Source organism: Pongo pygmaeus, chromosome 19 (assembly GCF_028885625.2).
Source record: "Pongo pygmaeus isolate AG05252 chromosome 19, NHGRI_mPonPyg2-v2.0_pri, whole genome shotgun sequence".
In the NCBI taxonomy this organism is placed as follows: domain Eukaryota; kingdom Metazoa; phylum Chordata; class Mammalia; order Primates; family Hominidae; genus Pongo; species Pongo pygmaeus.
Genome location: NC_072392.2, coordinates 53,131,328 through 53,153,838, shown reverse-complemented (window position 1 = coordinate 53,153,838; position 22,511 = coordinate 53,131,328). Strand labels below are relative to the sequence as shown.

Sequence of the window (22,511 nt, the reverse complement as noted above, 5' to 3'; positions counted from 1 at the left end):
AAACACCAGAGCTATGTCCCAGCCCCTCATCACTCCATCCTACGCAGGTCCTGGGCAGGGTGCACACCTGGGCAAGCTGAGGTCAGCCCCAGAGCAGCATCTAAGGGCTGCAGCGGGGGGACTTGCCAGCTGAGCAGCTGAAGCCACAGCAATTTATGCTGTTTTTCTCAGATCCATTTGGTTCTAAGTCAGCTGTAGACGAGCTTCACCCACAACTGTTGCTCTTTTAATTTAATTGTGTGGTGCTGGGGTGTTTTTTCCCCCTAGCAAATACATCAAAATTGTCATCTTGTAAATAAACAGCCCTCTTCCCCCACTCAGTACCCACCATGCACCAGCACTACCCTGACATGCACGCACAGCTGCAACAGCTGGGAGGGAGGGTGGCCTGCAAGAGCTGTGGATCCCCAAGGAAAGCAAGGTAGGCACCCCTGGAGGAAAGTGAGCAACAGACGTGCCCTAGACCGCCTTCAGAGCCAGAGAGAGCTCAGGGATAGAGCACTTCCATGGGCCTCTGCTGACGGGAGACTACACGGAGCTGTGAACCGGCCAGCAGTAAACTGGACCATTGGGGCAGAGACTTAGCCTCTCTAAGCCTCAGTCTTCCTATCTGAAAAATGAGCCTTATTGTGAATCAAAACAAACACAGCTGCACTGAGGCCTGTAAAATGTAGAGCATTTGACTATCTAATAAGTGTGTTGTTATACAGCTGTAGAGTAGCATTTATAGGTGCAGCCTTGAGCTTTATCCTGGCTTCCTTCCTGGCAGTGTGAGCTTGGACAAGTTACTTAACCTCTCTGTGCCTCCTCCATTTCTTGATCTGTAAAAGAGGACTATGAAGGGTACCCAACTCATAGCATTAATAAATTAATAAAATTTAATTAATAAATTAATAAAATCTAGCAATAATGTGTTTTTAGAAACACACTTAACACCTGAAAACAAAGAAATTTCATAAAAGGATGGGAAAACATACTAGAAAAATAGTATCCTTTCCCCATCCCCGGCACCAAAATAGAGCTGGCATTGCTAGATGAATATAAAACAAAATAAGACTTTAAGGGAAAAAGTATGATTTTATAAAGCATTTCTATAAAAATATAAATTATCAAAACAGCCTCAAAAGGAAAGAGAAAACATGAGACCTAAAATAATAAAGAAAACTGAATCAGTAGTCAAAAATCTATCCCTCCCATCTAAAAAACTACTAGGCTCAGACCAAACTGTCAGGAAATAGATAACCCTCCATTTTACCAACTCAAACTTCCACAGAAAACAAAGAGTAATAATTCCTCAACTCATTTTATGAGGCTAATATGTCACTGATGTAAAAATTAGAAAAGGAAAGTAGAACAAGTAAAATTATAGGCCAACAGTGCTTATGAACACATGTAAAAACCTAAATAAATATTAGCATTGAGTCCAGCAGTGTATAAATAGTACCATATTTCATTGAATCTAAAATGTCACTCATTATAAGATGCACCCATTACTTCATAGACTAAAAGAAAATGCTATCACTTCAACCATGACATAATACTTTATCATTCATACTTTTTTATATTTACTGTAAGAGCTTTTTAAACTTACACATACAATTTTTTATCATATATCATTCCTATGCATTAATAACATAGGCAAAATAAATAAGGTACGCTACTCTTAAGACTTCATAATCAAGAGTCCAACTCTTCTAAATCACTTTTCAACTTAGAGTCTCTGACACTCATTCTCACCATCAAGAAGTGGTAATGCAACATGAAATGTTTTTCATGAAAAAGTCTCTACTACTATCTCTGGTATTTTCTTCTAAGCCATTGACACATATTCTGAAGGTTTTGACGTTGAAGTTTTTTTCTTTAACTTACTGGAACATGACATTGTAGTACAGAAACATACTGAAAGCCAGGGGGGGTGGCCCCCACCTGTAATCCCAACACTTGGGGAGGCTGAGGTGGGAGGATCACTTGAGGCCAGGTGTTCAAGACCAGCCTGGGCAACACAGCGAGGCCCTGTCTCTACATACATACATATATACATACATACATACATATATATACATACATACATACATATATACATACATACATACATACATACATACATACAAGAAATATACTGGAATATGCCCTGCTTAGATTTTAAAAGTATAAGCATAGATTGCAAATCCCACTTGATGTTAACAAAACTTTTAAAATACATTATATATCTATAACTTATTATATCAGTCCAGATTCAGACACTTGTGGTAAGGCAGTTCCAGATAGTTTCATTTCACCTGTAAACTGTGTTACTTTGACTGATATTGTAATTTGTAAATGTATAATATGTTTACAGATGTGCCCTGCATTAATGTTCCTATTTTGGTTTTTGTTGAATCTCCTGTCTGCTTGCCAAAACCTAGGATGCTTCAGGCCTATGTACAACCGAAAGCAGAGGCATCCTTGAGCATCAAAGCATTGAACTAACTGGAAAATGCAATATGCCACATAACTGAAGTGAAAAAAGGCTGTATTTTTGTGCTTTTTTAAAATGAAAGTTTGTGTAACTTTTTTATTTAAAAAAAGAAATACACTGGAATACTCCAAAACTGCTAAAATGAATGAATGGATAAGTCTCAAAACCATTAAGTGGGAAATAAAAGCACAAAAGTATATCTACAGAGTGATACAATTTATACATTTTAAAAAACCAAGAAAAGGCTGGGTACTCACACCTGTAATCCCACCACTTTGAGAGGCCGAGGCAGGGGGACTGCTTGAGGCCAGGAGTTCAAGAACAGCCTGAGCAACATAACAAGACCCCATCTCCACAAAAAAAATAAAAAAGAAAGAAAGAATGGAAAAAAAGAAAAATTCACCAGTTAGCTAGGTGTGATGTCATGTGCCTATAGTCCTAGCTACTCAGGAGGCTGAGGTGAGAGGATTGCTTGAGCCCAGAAGTTTGAGGCTGCAGTGAGCTGATTGTGCCACTGTACTCCAGCCTGGGTGACACAGTGACACCCTGTCTCTAAATAAATTAAATAAATAAATACCCCAAACAAAATCTTTATGTTGTCACAGGTATGCAAAAGAATAAAGAGTGGCCGGGCGCAGTGGCTCACGCCTGTAATCCCAGCACTTTGGGAGGCCGAGGTGGGTGGATCATCTGAGGTCAGGAGTTCAAGACCAGTCTGGCCAACATGGTGAAACTCTGTCTCTACTAAAAATACAAAAGATCAGCTGAGTGTGGTGGTGGGTGCCTGTAATCCCAGCTACTCGGGAGGCTGAAGCAGGAGAATCGCTTGAACCTGGGAGGTGGAGGTTGCAATGAGCCGTGATCGTACCACTGTACTCCAGTCTGAGCAGCGATACTATCTCAAAAAAAAAAAGAATAAAAAGTGGGAAAAATAAAAGTGAATAGGCAATAAAGATCACCTCTAGGGAGGAAGGGTGGAAAAAGCATGATGGGGAGTGGGTGGGGGAAGTGGCATCTTAACATTTTGTACTTTGGTATTTCTTTAAAGAAAATCTGGCTGGGTACAGTGGCTCATGCCTGTAATCCCAAAACTTTGGGAGGCCGAGGCAGGCAGATCACTTGAGGTCACGAGTTTGAAACCACCCTCGCCAACATGGCGAAACCCCATCTCTGCCAAAAATACAAAATTAGCCAGGCGTGGTGGCAGGCTCCTGTAATCCCAGCTACTCGGGAAGCTGAGGTAGGAGAATCACTTGAATCCAGAAGGTGGAGGTTGCAGTGAGCTGAGATGGTGCCACTGCACTCCAGACTGGGTGACAGGAGGGAGACTCTGCCAAAAAAAAAAAAAAAAAAAGAAAGGAAAAGAAAAGAAAATCTGAAACAAATATGACAAAATGTTACTATTTGTTAAAACTAGGTGGAGGGTACAAATGTGTTTATTATATTACTTTCTGTCTTTTTGGTATATTTTAAATATTTCAAAATTTAAACAATGTTACACAGAAAAGATCTGGCCATATGCGTGGTATGCCCATTTTAAAAGGCCTATCCTATAGAATAAAGACAAGTTTAAGAAGGAGATCTTTCTTTATAACAGCAGAAAACAATTGAAAACAGAATTAGTAAAATAAATTGTGGTATAATCATACAATGCAATGCCAAGTAACCATAAATAAGTGATGGTTCAGAAGTCTGAATACTGGGCCAGGTGTGCTGGCTCATGCCTGTAATCCGAGTACTTTGGGAGGCCAAGGCAGGCAGATCACCGAAGGTCAGGAGTTCGAGACCTGCCTAGTCAACATGGTGAAACCCCTTCTCTACTAAAAATACAAAAATTAGTCAGGCGTGGTGGTGTGCACCTGTAATCTCAGCTACTAAAGAGGCTAAGGCAGGAGAGTCACTTGAGCCTGGGAGGCAAAGGTGGCAATGAGCCGAGATCATGGCACTGCACTCCAGCCTGGGTGACAGAGTGAGACTCCATCTCAAAAAAAAAAAAAAAGAAGAAGAAGAAGAAGTCTGAATACTGCCTTAGAAAGATGCTGACAGCATATTAAGTGGAAAAAACAAGCTATAAAATCATAGGTTCTCAACTAAGGCATTAAATGGTTAAAGGAACCTTCCATATGCACCAACAGGCCAAAGTTCCATTAATGCACTTGCCACATTTTAGTCCCTTTTCAACTACCATCCATGGAAAGAAGTTAACCACAAGAACTCTAATAACAATAAAAAGCATAATAGATTAATTCTAGTTTCAAGCAAGAAAGATATTGCTATAATATCCATACCAAACAGTTGTATTATAAGCCAAACACAATTATTTCCCACCGTTGGTGTCAACAATTCTCATCTTTCCGGATGAGACCTGTTCTATCTCACCATCTAGTCAGACAGCTACCAGAGCTAGCACAGTAGCATAAATTGTTGATCACATATACAAAAAAAAAGCCAGGTAAAATATAATAAATGATATACAAAATAAATTGAGTCAGATACTATAAACAATGCAACCCAAAGCTACATGCCATATTTATAAGAGGAAAGAGTGGCAGCAAGAAGTCACTGAAAGAATTTTGAGGGAAAATGAAACATTTTGTCCTACTACATTTATACCTCTGATAAATTAGAAATTTACTTGGGTGCACTAAAACCTCTATTTTGTTAATTAAAACTTGCCAAAGGTCTAAGAATCATAAAGATCCTATGCTATAAAAACTGCAATAGCATATAACAAAGGGTGGAGAGTTAGGACTCTTGGGGAAATATTTCAATTATTATTCCTTTACTGTAAAAGTATTCTTGTGTTCTTTATACCTTGATGAAATATTTTTGAGACTGTTAAGACCCAAAAGACATTAAACTGCATTTATTGTGTAGAAATTCAGAATGGCTCAGGCTACAAAATAGTAGTCAGACGTAAAGTGTACTAAATTTCATCTTCTAGAAGGGTTGATTTTGAATTCAATCATCCCTTGAGAGAAGACATCCCAGCTCGCATAATTTCATCAACCAGGAGAATGTTGGTGGCAATCACTGTGCTAAGGAAAAAGATGAGAGGGTGAGTAAAGCCTACTAACCCACTCTTAGCTTTTTTCCCCAGCAATCTTTACCTGTGTAGGGTATTTTGTTCTTTAATGATGTTGGTATGATATTTTATGAGACAAGGCCATTATAAATACAAATACAAATGTCATCCTTTTTTTTTTTTTTCCCAAGATGGAGTTTCACTCTTGTTGCCCAGGCTGGAGTGCAATGGCAAGACCTCAGCTCATTGCAACTTCTGCCTCCCAGGTTCAAGCAATTCTCCCGCCTCAGCCTCCCGAGTAGCTGGGATAACAGGCATCCACCACCAGGCCTGGCTAATTTTTGTATTTTTAGTAGAGACAGGGTTTCACCATGTTTGCCAGGCTGGTCTCAAACTCCTGACCTCAGGTGATTCACCCGCCTCGGCCTCCCAAAGCGCTGGGATTACGGGCGTGAGCCACCGCACCAGCCCAAATATCACCCTTTGTATTATAATTTAAACTCCTTTGCTGATAAGGGGCATTCCTGATTTATATTCCAGCAAAATTGAGCTTATTTTTACAATATCATTTGATTTTCTCCATCATGCATGTGCTATTTCAGTAAATTTCCCCTTTTCTTTCCCCCTCAAATAGTAAGATTAATTTTTCTTATAACTTAACACTGCTAGGCCTAAAATATAAAAGGGACTATGGACTCTAAAATGACAGAAGCTATTTCTAATAACTGAATGCCACACCTTTTATACACTTGACAATTTTTCCACTGTACAGGGACAAAAATAATAGAAAAAATTTCATCTTAATATTATCAATTATAACTCTACAGGTCTTTCACTTTATGTTCATACGAACTTACCAAGAGTGAAGAAGTTGTTTTTTTACACAATAATTATCCCAAACTCCTGCATCTGCTGCTACCATTGGCTCACCTGAAAAGTAAAAACAATTTTCATACCAAAATCTTAGTATTTGCTATTAATATTAATTGATATCCTCTAAAAATATTTAATACACTACCAAAACTACTTTTGTCAAGGTCATCAATGACCTCCATATTGTTAAATCCAATGGTTGATTCTCAGGCCTCATCTACCAGTATTTAACACAGTTGATCACATTCTCCCCGCCTACTCTGTGTTATCTTCCAGGATACCACACTCCTCCGGTTTTCTTTCTTTTGCACTAGGGGCTCCTTTTCTGATTACTTTGCTGCTTCTTCCTCTTCCTCCCTGACCTCTTAACGTTGGAGTACCCAAAAGTTCAGTCCTAGCCTCTTTTCTCTCTACCCTTAATCCCTAGGTGATCTCATCCAGACTTTTAGATTTAAACCATACATATCTGATGACTCTCAAGGTTTTTTGGGTGTTTTTGTTTTTTTGTTTTTTGTTTTCTTTCTTTTTTTGGGGGGGTGTTTTTGTTTTTGAGACAGAGATCTTGCTCTATCATTCAGGCTGGAGTGCAGTGGCACAGTATCGGCTCCCTGCAACCTCCACCTCCTGGGTTCAAGCAATTCTCCCAAGTAGCTGGGATTATAGGTGCCTGTCACAATCCCCGGCTAATTTTTGCATTTTTAGTAGAGATGGAGTTTCACCATGTTGGCCAGGGTGGTCTTGAACTCCTGACCTTAAGTGATTCACCCACCTTGGCCTCCCAGAGTGCTGGAATTACAGGCGTGAGCCACTGCACCTGGCCTGACTCTCAGGTTTTAATCTCCAACCCAGATCTCTTCCTTGAACTCCAGACCCACATATCCAACTTTTTTAATTAAAAGATTACAGATGCTTCAACCCTGACTCTGCCAAAACTGAATGCTGATGTCCTCTCACCCACAGCCTGCTCCAGCTAGTCTTCTCCACCACAGTTGATTGCAACTCCAACCTTCTACTTGTTCAGTTGACTTCTCTACAGAGTGGAGAGTGGCGAGAGTGATTCTCTTAAACATAATTAGGCCACGTGCCTGGCCAACATGGTGAAACCCTGTCTCTACTAAAAATACAAAAATTAGCTGGGCGTGGCAGCAGACACCTATATTCCCAGCTACTCTGGAGGCTGAGGCAGGAGAATTGCTTGAACCTGGGAGGCAGAGGTTGCAGTGAGCCGAGATCGTGCCACTGCACTCCACAGCATGGGTGACAGAACGAGACTGTCTCATAAATTAATTAATTAGGCCATGTCACACCTCTGCTCAAAATTGCTCCCTGCCCCTCTAAAGTAAAAGCCAAAGTCCTGAGACTGGTCCAAATGCCCCTGCATGATCTGACCTTCTGTCACGTCTCTCACCTCCTTCCTCAAAAACATCAGACACCGACTTTTCCACTGGCTGTTCTCTTTCCCTAGAACACTTAACCCCAGTTGCCTACATGGCTAATTTCCTCACTTCCTTCCACTTTTTTTCAACAGACATCTTGATGATGCCTACCCTGACCAACCCTTTAAGCTGTCATTCTCTCTCCACCCTCCTGTACTAGCATTCATGATCATTATTATACCACTTTTTTTCATATAATTCATTACTTTTTCTAAAATGCTGAAGGAGTTTATTTATTAAAGTTATTATTTACTGCCTACCTTCTCCCACTACAACATAAGCTTCCAGGGGCAGATATTTTTGTCTGTTTTGTTCTGTGTGAAGCCCAAGAGAAAAACAAGCACTCAATAACTATTTCTTAAATGAATGAACACTTTTTAAGAAGCTCAAAAATAAACTAAAGGCATCCAAAATTTAAATATTAAAGTTACCCAAACCTCTACTCCTTTACCATAAGATCTGGGTAACAAAGAATAGCCTCTTTCTTTATTAAGCAGCTAATTTTCCTTCAGTTTCTTACCTGTATTCAAATCTATGCCCACAAGTTGTTTTGACTCGACACGCTCAGCCTGAACTTTTACTAGTGTTTCCTGTGGGTCATAACCAGCATTCTGAGCAAGAACCTTTAGGAATAAAAATAATAATAAATATATATGCATAATACCTTCACATATATCAAATATAAAAATACTCTTTACTCTTGTAAAGACACATCCATAACATGGCAATCATCTCCTTTTGAAGAATTCCACTTTTAATCTAAATCAAATTATTATTTCATCTATCTAGTAGTTTTTATATTTACTTAAACATTTCCCCTATGCACATCACACTAAATTCTGAGGACATCAGAGTTCCCCCATTTCTACCCTACTACATTAATTTCCCTCCTTGCAAAAGGTTTTTTTTTTTTTTTTTTTTTTTTAGTATGGAAGGAAGTAGAATGATATTCTTGTTTCCTCTAGTGCCGCTAGCCACTTGCCCTCCAGTTCTTCATAGGCACTTGCTAAGGAAACCAGAATATTTGCAGCACCTTTGTGCCCCTCATCTTGGTGAGGAGAGTCATGACCTGTGGTAACAGGGCTGGAGATACCCTCACTCCAAACCAGGCTCATTTCCAAGTGGCCCCAAATCACCAGCTGATGAGGAAAAAGGTACCACCAATGTGTACTGGGGTTACCAATTTCTGTCAACAACAGGACCATACTGATTTTGCTGCTCTGGGGAAAGAAAAAATAGGAAATCTAATTCGCAAAGATTTCACAAAGTATGAAAAATTTTAATAAAAATTAGTAAAGAGATTTTGCTAACATTGTTAATAATGTTTTAATTCATGGTAATAGCATCTTTGAAGTAGTTTTACTATATTTCTAAGGTGGTTTGAAACCAATTAAGGCAAAGAGAAAGGAATGGTCGCTTTCTGTCCTTAGGTTGCCACATGCAAAAATTCTGTTTTCTCTTTTTCTAGGAATTATAATGATGATGACAAATGTAAGGTTGTATCTAGGAATGCTAAAGAGCCTCAAGCCCTCCCTCTCCACAATTTAAATTGATTACATTTGGATACCACTAACAAAACAAAGATGTACCATAAAATCTAACTAAATTTTAAATTCTAAACTTTTTCATTATGATTAGTTAATCATGAATCATTTCTGAAGGAAATTTTTGGAGCTGCTTTAATTTTTGGAACTCAGAGAAAGAAGCAAGGAGGTAAGTTGGCTATTTCATGAGATCGTGCAAGGATTCTGGGCTGTTATCCCAAAAGCTTCCCTGCTTTAGTTGTAAAATATCTAAGATAAAATTGTGTAAGGAAATGTGTATAAACACCTGTCTACTCCATTAACTATCAGATAATAGGGGCAATTTGTAATTAAACACCTTTATGTCTAACCAGTTGTTATTTGGCTGAAAGGGTAGTTGTACCTTGGGAGTAATGAGTAAGGCATCAGCAAAAGCTTGGACTCCAAGATGAGCTCTTCCTTTTATACTGTTCTTATATGAAACAAGAGCTTCAGCCATTGCCACTTCAATTGCACCAGCTCCAGGAACCATACAACCTACTGGAGAGAAAAAATATGATTGGCAAGACATGCCATAAAGACCAAAGGAGAGACACAGAGAGAGAGAAAAGCAATTCACTATTTAAGTATGTTCTATTATCTACAGAAGCCAAATAAATTGCACAGCTTAGTAATTACTCAGTTGTCTTATGAAACACCCTGAAGTTATATGTCATTAAATAAATAGGCATAGTACAGATAACTGGCTGCAAACAGCTTATTTTTCTGCTTATCCTCTGGTAAACAAGATTAATTTATTTTTACCTTCATCTTACTCTTCTATAACTACTTTTTTTTTTTTCTGAGATGGAGTTTTACTCCATCACCCAGGCTGGAGTGTAGTGGCATGATCTCGGCTCACTCCAACCTCTGTCTCCCAGGTTCAAGGGATCCTCCTACTTCAGCCTTCTAAGTAGCTGGAATTACAGGTGTGCACCACCACACCCACCTATTTTTTGTATTTTTAATAGAGACAGGGTTTCACCATGTTGGCCAGGCAGGTCTCGAACTCCTGACTTCAAGTGATCCACCCACCTCCGTCTCCCAAAATGCTGGGATTACAGGTGTGAGCCACTACACCCGGCCTTATGACTACTTTTAAGAGGTATTTATAATTTATATTGACAGGTAACTGATTACAATATCTGACATGAAAATTTTTTAAACCAAGATAATTTGTCCCTAGTTTTTGATAGGGAATTCTTGGAACTCAATGAAGTATTTATTTTTTGTACTGGAGCAGAACTCAAACTGCTATCTAAGAAAAAAATTAAGTGGTATTATTATTCCAAAGCAAGAGTTTTGGTTAAACACATCAAATTTCACATCAGGATATGACTTTTATATCTGCTACTTGTATGGTTTCATAAAGTTTATGACTCTTATTTAGATCAGCAAACTTGCTTTAAAACAAAACAATATGAAAACAATCTCCCCTTTTATCTCACATCATTTTAAAATTACTACCCACTTTCTCTGCTTCACTTCACAACATAACTGCTCAAGGAGTTGTTTACCCACCAGATGATTATATCATTACCTCCCATTCACATTTTTTAAAAGTTCCTTGTTAAATACAGAATATACTCAAAAGAATATTTATATGTGTAAGCTACAAAGAATAAATGTACAAATAAACAAATGTATCCATGTACCTACCACCCAGCTTACGAAAGAGATTACTAGAACCTTTGAAAACTTCCCTGATCCCATTCCCTATGAAAACACAATGTATCAAAATTTTAGCATCCCTACAGCAGTACTTAAAGAGAAATTTGTATCATGAAACACCTATATAAGGAATGAAGAAAGTTCTCAAACTAATGACCCCAGCTTCCACCTTAAGAAACTAGAAAAGGGCAGGGTCTGGTGGCTCACTCCTATAATCCCAGCACTTTGTGAGGCCAAGGCAGGTAGATCACTTGAGCCCAGAAACTCAAGACCAGCCTCGGCAACACAGTGAGACCCCATCTCTACAAAAAACACAACAATTAGCCAGGTGTGGTGGCACACACCTGTAATCCCAACTACTTAGGAGGCTAAGGTGGGAGGACTACCTGAGCCTGGGAAGTCAAGGCTGCAGTGAGCCGTGACCATGCCACTGCACTCCAGCCTAGGCGACAGATCAAGACTCTGTTTCAAAAAGAAACAAACAAACAAAAAACTAGAAAAGGAAGCACAAATGAAACCTAATATAAGCAAAAGAAAGGAAATAATTAGGATGAAAGTGGAAATTAATCAAATGACAAATGTCAGAAATGAGAAAATTTATATCACTACAGATTCTACAGATATTAAAAAGAATAACAAATGAATATTATGATTGACTTCATGACAATAAAGTTGAAACTGTAGATCAGAAGTTAGTACACTTTCTGCAAAAGGCCAGTTAATATTTTTCAGGTCATACCATTTCTTTTGCAACTATTCAACTCTGCCACTGTAACACAAAAATAGCCACAGACAATATATAGACAAATGAGTATGACCACATTCCAACAAAACTTTATTTACCAAAACAGGCAGCAAGCCAGATTTAGCTCATAGATAGTAGTTGATGATCCTAACTTAGATGAAGTGGACAAATTCTTGAAAGACGACAAATCACTAAAGCTCACTCAAAAAAAACAAAACATTTATAGCCCTATGTCTATTTAAAACATTGAATGTGTCATTAAAAGCTTTCCCACAAAGAAAACTCCAGGCTCAGATGGCTTTATTGACAGTCTACCAAACACTTAAGAAAGAAATAATACAATAATACCAATTCTCCACAACAACTTAACACTTTCAGAAATTTGAACAAGAAGAAAAACTTTCCAATTCATCCTGAGTACAGCATTGTTCTAACACCAAAAAAGATAAAAGCATTACAAGAAAAAATATACACAGACCAATACCCCTTATGAATACAGATGTAAAAATTCTTAACAAAATTTTAGCCAATTAAATCAAATAATACATAAAAAGGAGAATACACATAGTAGCATTATTCACAATAGCCAAAAGGTAAATGCAACACGTTTCCAATAATAGACAAATAAAATGTGGCATACACATACAATAGAATATTATTCTATTATATAGAATAATATATCTAATTATTATATATATAATTATATATATTACAAATGGTAAAAAGGAAGGAAATTCTGGCACATGCTACAACATGAATGAACCTTGATGACACTATGTAAAGTGAAATAAGCCAGACAAAGGACAAAAACTGTATGATTCCAATGATATGAGATACATAGAGTAAACTCATAGAGACAGAAAGTAGAATGGTGGTTACCCAGGGCTGGGGAGGTGGGTAGAGAATGGAGAGTTATTGTTTAATGGGTTCGGAGTTTCAGTTTTGCAAGGAAAGAAAGTTCTGGAGATGGGTGGTGATAATAGTTACACAACAATGTGAATGCACTTACTAACACTGAACTGTACACTTAAAAATTGTTAAACTGTAAATTTTATGTTATGTATATTTATCACAATTTAAAAAATAATTTTTTAAAAATGTAATCCATTAATTTTTTAAAAAGTAAAACGCATTATAACTAAGTATGGTTTATCCCAAGAATGTAAGGTTTGACATTTGAATCAATCAATGTAATTTACTGTACAAAAAACTAAATGAGGGCTGGGTGCAGTGGCGCACGCTTGTAATCCCAGAACGTTGGGAGGCCAAGGCAAGCAGATCACCTGAGGTCAGGAGTTTGAGACCAGCCAGGCCAACATGGTGAAACTCCATCTCTACTAAAACATACAAAAATTACCCTGGCATGGTGGTGCGTGCCTGTAATCCCACCTACTCAGGAGGCTGACGCAGGAGAATCGCTTGAACCTGGGAAGCAGAGGTTGCAGTGAGCCAGGATTGTGCCATGGCACTCCAGCCTGGGCAACAAAGCGAGACTCCATCTCAAAAAAAAAAAAAACTGAGAAAAATAATATGATCACCTCAATAGATGCACAAAAAGCATTTGGCATTTATTCTCATGTGTGTGTGTGTGTGTGTGTGTTTTGACAAACAACAACAACAACAAGAAGTTTCACTCTTGTCTCCCAGGCTGAAGTCCAGTGGCACAATCTCGGCTCACTACAACCTCTGCCTCCCAGGTTCAAGCAATTCTCCTGCCTCGGCCTCATGAGAAGCTGAGATTGCAGGTGCCTGCCACCATGCCTAGCTAATTTTTGTATTTTTAGTAGAGACAGAATTTCACCATGTTGGCCAAGCTGGTCTCGAATTCCTGACCTCAGGTGATCCACCCGCGTCAGCCTCCCAAAATGCTAGAATTACAGGTGTAAGCCACCGCGACCAGCCTGGCATTTATTCTTGATTAAAAACTGTCAGCAAACTAGGCGCAGAAGGGAAAACTTCCTCAACCTGATAAAAACCTATAGCTAACATCATATGTAATGGGGAAAGATTGAATGCTTTCCCCCTAAGGTCAGCGATGAGGAAAGGATGTCCATTCTCATTATTTCTAGTCAACATTATACTGGAGGTTCTGGCCCATGAAATAAGGGAGAAAATTTTAAAATATCCATATTGGAAAGAAAAAAGTATAACTGTATTAACAGACAATGTAATCACTTATATAGACAATTCAGTGAAGCCTATAAGAAAGCTAATTGTGATTTAGCGAGGTTGCAGAATTCAAGATCAATGTACAAAAATAAAATATATTTCTATATATTAGCAACTAACAATCAGAAATGGAAATTTTAAAAATAACATATACAATAGCAACAAAATAAATGAAATATATAGAGATAAACATGGAAAAAAGTGTGTGAGGCTCATATACTAAGAACTATGAAATATTGCTGAGATAAATTCAAGAAGACTCAAGTAGATAAGATGATATTCATGAGTTAGAAGGCTCATTATTAAAATATCAACTATCTCCAAATTGATCTACAGATTTAATAAAATTCCAATCAAACGGGGTGCAGGGGCTCACACCTGTAATCCAAGCACTTTGGGAGGCCAAGGTGGGAGGATCGCTTGAGCCCAGGAGTTTGAGACCAGCCTGGGTAACAACATAATGAGACATTGTCTCTATAGAAAATAAAAGAAAGTTAACCAGGCATGGTAGTGGATGCTTGTGGTTCCAGCTATTTGGGAAGCTAAGGTGGGAGAGTCATTTGAGCTCAGCAGGTCGAATCTGCAGTGGGCCATGATCACGCCACTGCACTCCAGCCTGAGTGACAGAGTAAGATCCTTTCTAAAAAAAAAGTTCTGATCAAAATCCCAGCAGCAGTCTTTTTGGTAGAAATTGACAAGCTGATTCTAAAATTCATATGGAAGTCATAAGGAAATGCCAAAGACTTAGAATGACCAAAATAACTTAAAAAAAAATGAGAGTTAACAATACTGATTTCAAGATTTATCATAAAGCTACAGTCATCAGGACCATATGATATTAACATTAAAATAGACAAATGCATCAGTAGAACAGAAAAAAGAGCACAGAAATAGAACCACACAAATATGAAAAACTGATTTTTTATACATTAGAAAAGGCAATTCGGTGGTGAAAGTAAAGTCTTTTCAGCAAGTAAGACTAAAACAATCTGACAGCTTTATATGAAAAAAATGAACTTATATCCATATTTGCACCATACACAAAAATTAACTTAAAATGAATCACAGACCCAAATGTAAAATATAAGACTATAACACTTTTAGAGGAAAATCTTTGTGACCCTAGGTTAGGTAAACATTTTTTAGATACCACACCAAAGGCATAATCCATGAGAGAATAAAAATAATAAATTAGACTTCATCAAAATTAAGAACTTCTCTTTGAAAGGCACTGTTAATAATAAAATAAGCCATTGAGGAGAAAAATTTGCCAATCATTATCTGAAAAAGCACTGGTACCCAACATATATACAAAGAGCTCTCAAACTCAACAATAGAAAACTAACACAATTTTTTTCTTTTCTTTTCTTTTCTTTTCTTTTTTTCTTTCTGGAAACAGGGTCTCGCTCTGTCGCCCAGGCTGGAGTGCAGTGGTGTGATCATAGCTCACTGTAACCTCAAACTCTTGGGGCTCAAGTGATATTCCTGCCTCAGCCTCCTAAGTAGCTGGAACTACAGGTACAGGCCACCACGCCCGGCTATTTGTGTGTGTGTATAGAGTCATGGTCTTGCTATGTTGCCCAGGCTGGTTTCCAACTCCTGGGCTCAAGCAATCCTCCCACCTTGGCCTCCCAAAGAGCTGGAATTAAAGGTGAGAGCCACTGTGCATGGCCAACAATCCAATTTTTTAAAAGTGCAAAAGATTTAAACAGAAAATTCACCAAAGATACATGGATAGCAAATAAGCACATTAAAAGATGCTCAACATGGGCTGAATATGGTGGCTCATGCCTACAAATCCCAGCACTCCGGGAGGCTGAGGGGAGAAAACTGCTTGAGGCCAGGAGTTCAAGACCAGCCTGGGCAACACAGAGAGACCTCATCTCTACAAAAAAAAAAAAATTTAAAAATTAGCCAGATGTGGTGGCATGCACCTATTGTCCAGCTGAGGTGGGAGGATCACTTGAGCACAGGAGTTTGAGGCTGCAGTGAGCCATGACTGCACCACTGCACTCTAGCCTGGGTGACAGAGCAAGACCCTGTCTTGAGAAAAATATATATATGTGAGGTTTGTGAGGTTTGCAGCCAGGCGCAGTGGCTCATGCCAGTAATCCCAGCACTTTGGGAGGCCAAGGCAAGTGGATCCCTTGAGGCCCAGGAGTTCAGGACCAACCTTGGCAACACAGTGAAACCTCATCTCTACCAAAAATACAAAAATTAGCCAGTTTCAAAACCTGGTCTCAAAATAAATAGATAAATTAAACAGATTAAAATTTAAAAATAAAATTAAAAAAAACTTAAAGGCCAGGCATGGTGGCTCACACCAGTAATTTCAGCACTTTGGGAGGCCAAGGAGGGCAGATCGCTTGAGCCCAGGAGTTCGAGACCAGCCTGGCCCACATGGCAAAACCCCATCTCTACTAAAAATACAAAAAATTAGCTGGGTGTTGTGGTGCACGCCTGTAATCCCAGCTACTTGGGAGGCTGAGGGAGAAGAATCGCTTGAACCTGGGAGGCAGAGGTTGCAGTGGGCTGAGATCGCACTACTGCACTAAAGCCTGGGCAACAGAGGGAGACTCTGTCTAAAAAAAATATATATATATATATATACACACACATACATAGGTGTTTGTGTATGTGTATATATACATATATACACACATATATGTGAGGTTCATATCAATCACAAGAGCTTACCATCTTCAACGGCATTTTTGATAGCACGAAGTCCATCTCTCATGGCGTCCTTGACTTGTGTGAGAGTATGCTTATTTGGTCCTTTAACCAACAAGGTAACAGAGTGAGGGTTAACACACTCCTCGATAATAAAAGTGAACTTTTCTTCACCCTAAAGGGTGGCACAAAAATATATAATTGTAATATTTAATGTCATTATAAAATCAACAATTTATACTAGAATGCAATCTTCATTTGAATTTTTCTTATCAAGCATAACTAAAGATATGTTTAAAAGGAGTTAAGTTATATCTGAACTCTTAACAAACATTTAGGTAAATAAACTGTAAAATCTGTTCCATGAATTAGATCTCAAAACACAAAACATGAAATAGAAGATCAAGTAGTATTTTTCTTTAAAAAAAAGGAGCTTAGTATTCACTTTATAACCACTATTCACAGAAATACTAATGTATACTCATACACAAGACCAGCATGTCCCAAGCAATCTACAGTGAGATCTTCAAAAGAATTCACAGCCATTCCACCACAAGCAAGAGAGAGTCTGAAATTACATATATGTCACCATAGCTTGATTATGGAAAACATAAATACTAACTTCTTAGAAAAGATCTCTAATGCAGAAGACTGTATTGTTACTGTATTGTATTGTTTTGGGTTTTTAATTGACTAATAAAATTGTCTATATTTATCGAGTACAACATGATGACGTTTTTAAATATGTATACACTGTGGAATGGCTAAATCAAGCAAATTAACATACACATTGCCTATGTGAGGCTTGATTTAGCCATTTTTGTGATAAGAACACTTAAAATCTACTCTCAGCAATTTTCAAGAATCCAACACATTGTGTATTCTTGGGTGGGTTTGCAAAAGATTTTTTAAAAGAACAATATATTGTTATTAACTACAGTTGCCATGTTGAACAATAGATCTCTTGAATTTATTCCTCCTAACTGAAATTTTGTATCCTTTGACCCACATATCCCCAGTGCTCCTTCCCTCCCACTGCCTCAGCCCCTGGTAACCACCATTTTACTATCTACTTCTATGAGTTCAACTTTTTTAGATTCCATATATAAAAGTGAGATCATGCTGTATTATGTTGTATTGTTTTATTTTTAAGATCTGTTTTAAAAAGATAAAAACTTTTCGTATACTTCAGCAAAGTTCTGCAGTAGGTTAACAACCTTGCTTTTTGACAGTTCAATTATTTACTGAAACTAAAAACAAAATTTGGATTTTTTTATGCCACTGTTTTGTTCAACAGCATTTACACATAAGCCAAAAGGAAAACACATGGAATAGTTTCCATTTACTCTGTTAAAAACTTAGGATATATAATTATCTGCAAGCTTACCTTTCCATATTTCTTCTTTTTGCTCTGCGAAGAGCTACTATTCCATGTTTTGCAAGAGTATTTAAGGAAAATGGATCAATCCCCTATAATCAAATTAACATAAAAATTATAAACATGTTTTAAACCAGTATTTCTCAAACCTTTTGGTCTCAGCACCACTTTACTCTCTTAAAAATTATTAAGTACCCAAAGAGCTTTTGTTTATGTAAGCTCTATCTATAATATTTATATTATAAAAACTGAGAAATTTTTAAACTATTAATTCATTTAAATAATAAGGCCATTTTATGTTAATATACATTTTAAATGAAACTTTACTATACTTTTGAAAACAAAATTATATATAGTGAGCTAGCAGTGGCATTACTTCACATTTTTGCTCATCTCTTCAATGTTTATCTTCATAGAAAACAAGTGGATTCTCATATCTGATTCAGTATTCAATTCGGAATGATATGTTATTTTCGTTCAAGTTTATGAAGAAAATCTGGCCCCACACAGATAAATGTTGTAAAGGGAGTAACATTTTAATAGCATTCTCAGATAACTATGGAAATTCTTCTTTGATACTATACCGAAACTCAACAAGTAATAGTTTCTCAAAGGTTAGTTTCACTATGGAACCATAGCAATGAACTTTTCATACTATCTCACATTAAAACACGTTGGTGTAACTTGCACACTGAATGGATTATTTATCCATTGACTAAAAATCATGCATTTTTAGTCATGTAGACAGCATCAGTTCACTGAGTTAGGCAAAGTTTCCACATGTTGACACATTTCATGTATAACATGTTGTTATACATGTGGAAACTGTCATGTTATACATGTGGAAACTTTGCCTATCTCAGTGAACAAAAACTCACATTTGTTAATATCACTACTATTATCAGGAAAGTCTTTTAAGTATTGGAAAGCTGTCAAGTTCACATGGCAGATACAAGTTTTCTGAAATTCTAATTTTTGTTTAAAAGTTCAAATGTTATTGACAACAAATACTGGGCCCTCCGGGAGCGTCTGAGGAGGCGCCGGCCGCTGCGGGCTCGGGAGCCGCACCGCGCCGGCCCGAGCCTCTGGACTAGGCCCACGGAGCCGCTCGCCCCGACCCAACCGCCCGATGTCCTCAAGATGGAGGCAGCGGGGGCGGTGGCGTAAAGAAAGCGGCGCTGTGGGCGCCGGAGTGGGGGCCCGGGCGGAGGCGGTGGCGGGATGGGGCTGTTGCTCACGATCCTGGCGTCGGCCGTGCTGAGTTCCTTCCTCACGCTCCTCGCCCAGTTCCTCCTGCTGTGCCGCAGACAGCCCGAGCCGCCGGCGGACGAGGCCGCCCGCTTGGGCGAGGGCTTCCGCTACATCAAGCCAGTGCCGGGCCTGCTCCTAAGGGAGTACCTTTACGGCGGCGGCCGGGATGAGGAGCCCTGCGGGGCGGCCTCTGAGGGCGGCGCGACCCCCACCGCCGCCCCCGAGACCCCCGCCCCGCCGACGTGGGAGACTTGCTACTTCCTCAACGCCACCATCCTATTCCTGTTCCGGGAGTTGCGGGACACCGCGGTGACCCGCCGCTGGGTCACCAAGAAGGGTTCGAAAAGCTGCTGCAGACCAAGACGGCCGGGCGCCTGCTGGAGGGGCTGAGCCTGCGGGACGTGTTCCTGGGCGAGACGGTGCCCTTCATCGAGACCATCCGGCTCGTCCGGACCCTCGTGCCCTCGGCCACCGGGGAGCCCGACGGCCCCGAAGGGGAGGCGCTGCCCGCCGCCTGCCCCGAGGAGCTGGCCTTCGAGGCGGAGGTGGAGTACAACGGGGGCTTCCACCTGGCCATCCACGTGGACCTGGTCTTAGGCAAGTCCGCCTACTTGTTTGTCAAGCTGTCCCGCGTGGTGGGGAGGCTGCGCTTGGTCTTCACGCGCGTGCCCTTCACCCACTGGTTCTTCTCCTTCGTGGAGGACCCGCTGATGGACTTCAAAGTGCGCTCCCAGTTTGAAGGGCGGCCCATGCCCCAGCTCACCTCCATCATCTTCAACCAGCTCAAGAAGATCATCAAGCGCAAGCACATCCTGCCGAATTACAAGATCAGGTTTAAGCCGTTTTTTCCATACCAGACCTTGCAAGGATTTGAAGAAGGTGAAGAGCATATCCATATACAACAACGGGCACTTACTGAAGGCCGTCTTAAAGTTACATTGTTAGAATGTAGCAGGTTACTCATTTTTGGATCCTATGACAGAGAGGCAAATGTTCATTGCACACTTGAATTAAGCATTAGTGTTTGGGACTTAAAAATTAGCCAGGCATGGTGATGCACACCTGTAGTCCTGGCTACTTAGGAAGCTGAGGTGGAAAGATCACTTGAGCCCAGGAGGTCAAGGCTGTAGTGATCTATAAGTGTGCCACTGAACTCCAGCTTGGGTGACAGAAAAAGACCCTGTCTCAAAAGAAGAAAAAAAAGAGTGCTTTGTGCATACTTCATATTTTGTCACACATGATAATAAAAGGATGCATGTTTAAGAATCAAAATTTAATAAAATTAATAAGTTTTACCATTTCATCAAGACATTCTTAAATGATACTGCCTTTTTCTTTCACTGCAAGTGTGCAGTGGTATAGCAATAAAGAATGCGATGACTACTAGTATAGTTTGGTGCTACCTCTTTGATTTGTACTAAGGTGCCAGCAGTTTTACAGATTGCTTTTGCAGCATCATTGCAAGTGTGAACACAATGTAAAAGGTGTAATTATTATTATGAAAATAGTTTTTGACCTCACAGGCTCTCTGAAAAAGTCTTAGGGATTCTTAGGGGTCCACAGACCACACATGTTTAAGAACATTTACAAATAACTAAAATCTAAACTTTCTTTCTCACCTTTTGATTAATGACGACAAATCCTTTATTGGACTAAGCACAGACTTTGTCCTTCAGGTCTATTATTTTTTGTACTCTATTTTCAATAAATTTTGTTTCAGCTTTTACCAATTTATCTTTCTCTTCTGTAGTCTTATAAAAGAAACCAGAGTTCACCTCTCTAAAACATTAATAAAAACCAGCTAGTAAAGGCAGGAGGAAAAAGGAAAAAAGATAGAAGTAGTCTACACCAAACATCTGGAAGGAAAGAGAGATTTTAAAACACCTTTAGGAAAAAAAAATTCAAAAGTTATAAAGAGAAAGTAACACGTACGTTTTTTCATACTGTAGTGAAACCTCGCAAATAAGGATAAATGCATCTTCTACTCGCTTCTTCATATCTGGATGACAGGCACCATGAGCCAAAACTAATCCTTGGATCAACCTATTAAAAATATTAATGTTTCTTACTTTGAATATATACTCTAAAATTTGGTATAAAATTATCACTATACTATTAAAGTTATATCAATGCTTCCAGGACACACATTGTTTCCTTGTACCAATTTTAACAGTTTTTGGTGCTTTTGTGTTTTGTTTTCAGAGATGGGGGTCTTGCTATGATGTCCAGGCTGGTCTCGAACTCCTGGGCTCAAGCAATCCTCCTGCCTCAGCCTCCCAAGTAGCTGGGACTAAAGGAGTGCACCACCTCACCCACCTCCTGGCATTGACTTTAAACCTAACATATAATTAGTAAAATTAGGAAAGAGAATCTACTTTAACACAGTGTGACTATGAAGTCACAATAAAAAGTCAGGCCAGAATTATTTTCTAAGTTATGTGATTCAAAAATATGACACAGCTTATCAAGTAATGAAAGGTATGTATACAATGAGTTTCTTAGGAACATTTATTCAAAATGATTATATGGAACAACTAAAAATTGTTAACCGAAATGTCCAACAATAAGGTATTATTCAGCAAATAATGACCCAACTATTTGATGGTTATAGAAAGTATGCAATAACATGGAAAAATATTTTTAGGGCTAGCTGATAAGCATAGAATGACTAATTGCTTATGAAGCATGACTGTAAGTGTTCTTTTTAAAAACAAACAACTTGGCATTAAAAAGAAAAAAATGGGAGGGACCTAAGGGTAGGGGTTATGCATGGGTAGTAGGAATATAGATGATTTGGAAAGGAGGTGTTTCTTCCTGTTTTCCAAATAATCTTTCAAGAGTCAATATTTTTATAACTTTATAAAATTCATTTACAAAACATTTAGGGGATGGAATTTCTACTTATGAATCCTTTATAACTAATTTTTATTATATATATTTAAAATATTTTAGTTCAACATAATTATAAAGAAGTTTTCAAAATTTTACTTCAACTAGATTACTCCATCTCTTAACAGAATGTAAACATATCTGGAAAGAAACAAAAACACTATGTTCAACATTCCTCACTTTTCAAGCCTCCTTCACTTTCCTCCCTCCCTACTGTCAGCAAATGACATTGTTTCTTTGAGAAAATAGAAACATTGTCCCATGACTACCTCTACCAATCCACTTGCACCTGAACCCGAAGCTCCTACTGCTATGAATGAGCTGTCCATGTTCCTCTCTATGGGTAGCCTCTCTACTTGTGTACTGGATTCCATTTCCCTC

The 22,511-nt window shown here is 38.8% G+C and overlaps 1 pseudogene; it reads right to left on the bottom strand.

The window, feature by feature from the left end:
- Positions 1-1,057: 1,057 nt before the first annotated feature.
- LOC129017575 (T-complex protein 1 subunit zeta-2-like) lies at positions 1,058-20,131 on the bottom strand (annotated as a pseudogene).
- Between the last annotated feature and the right edge of the window lie 2,380 nt (positions 20,132-22,511).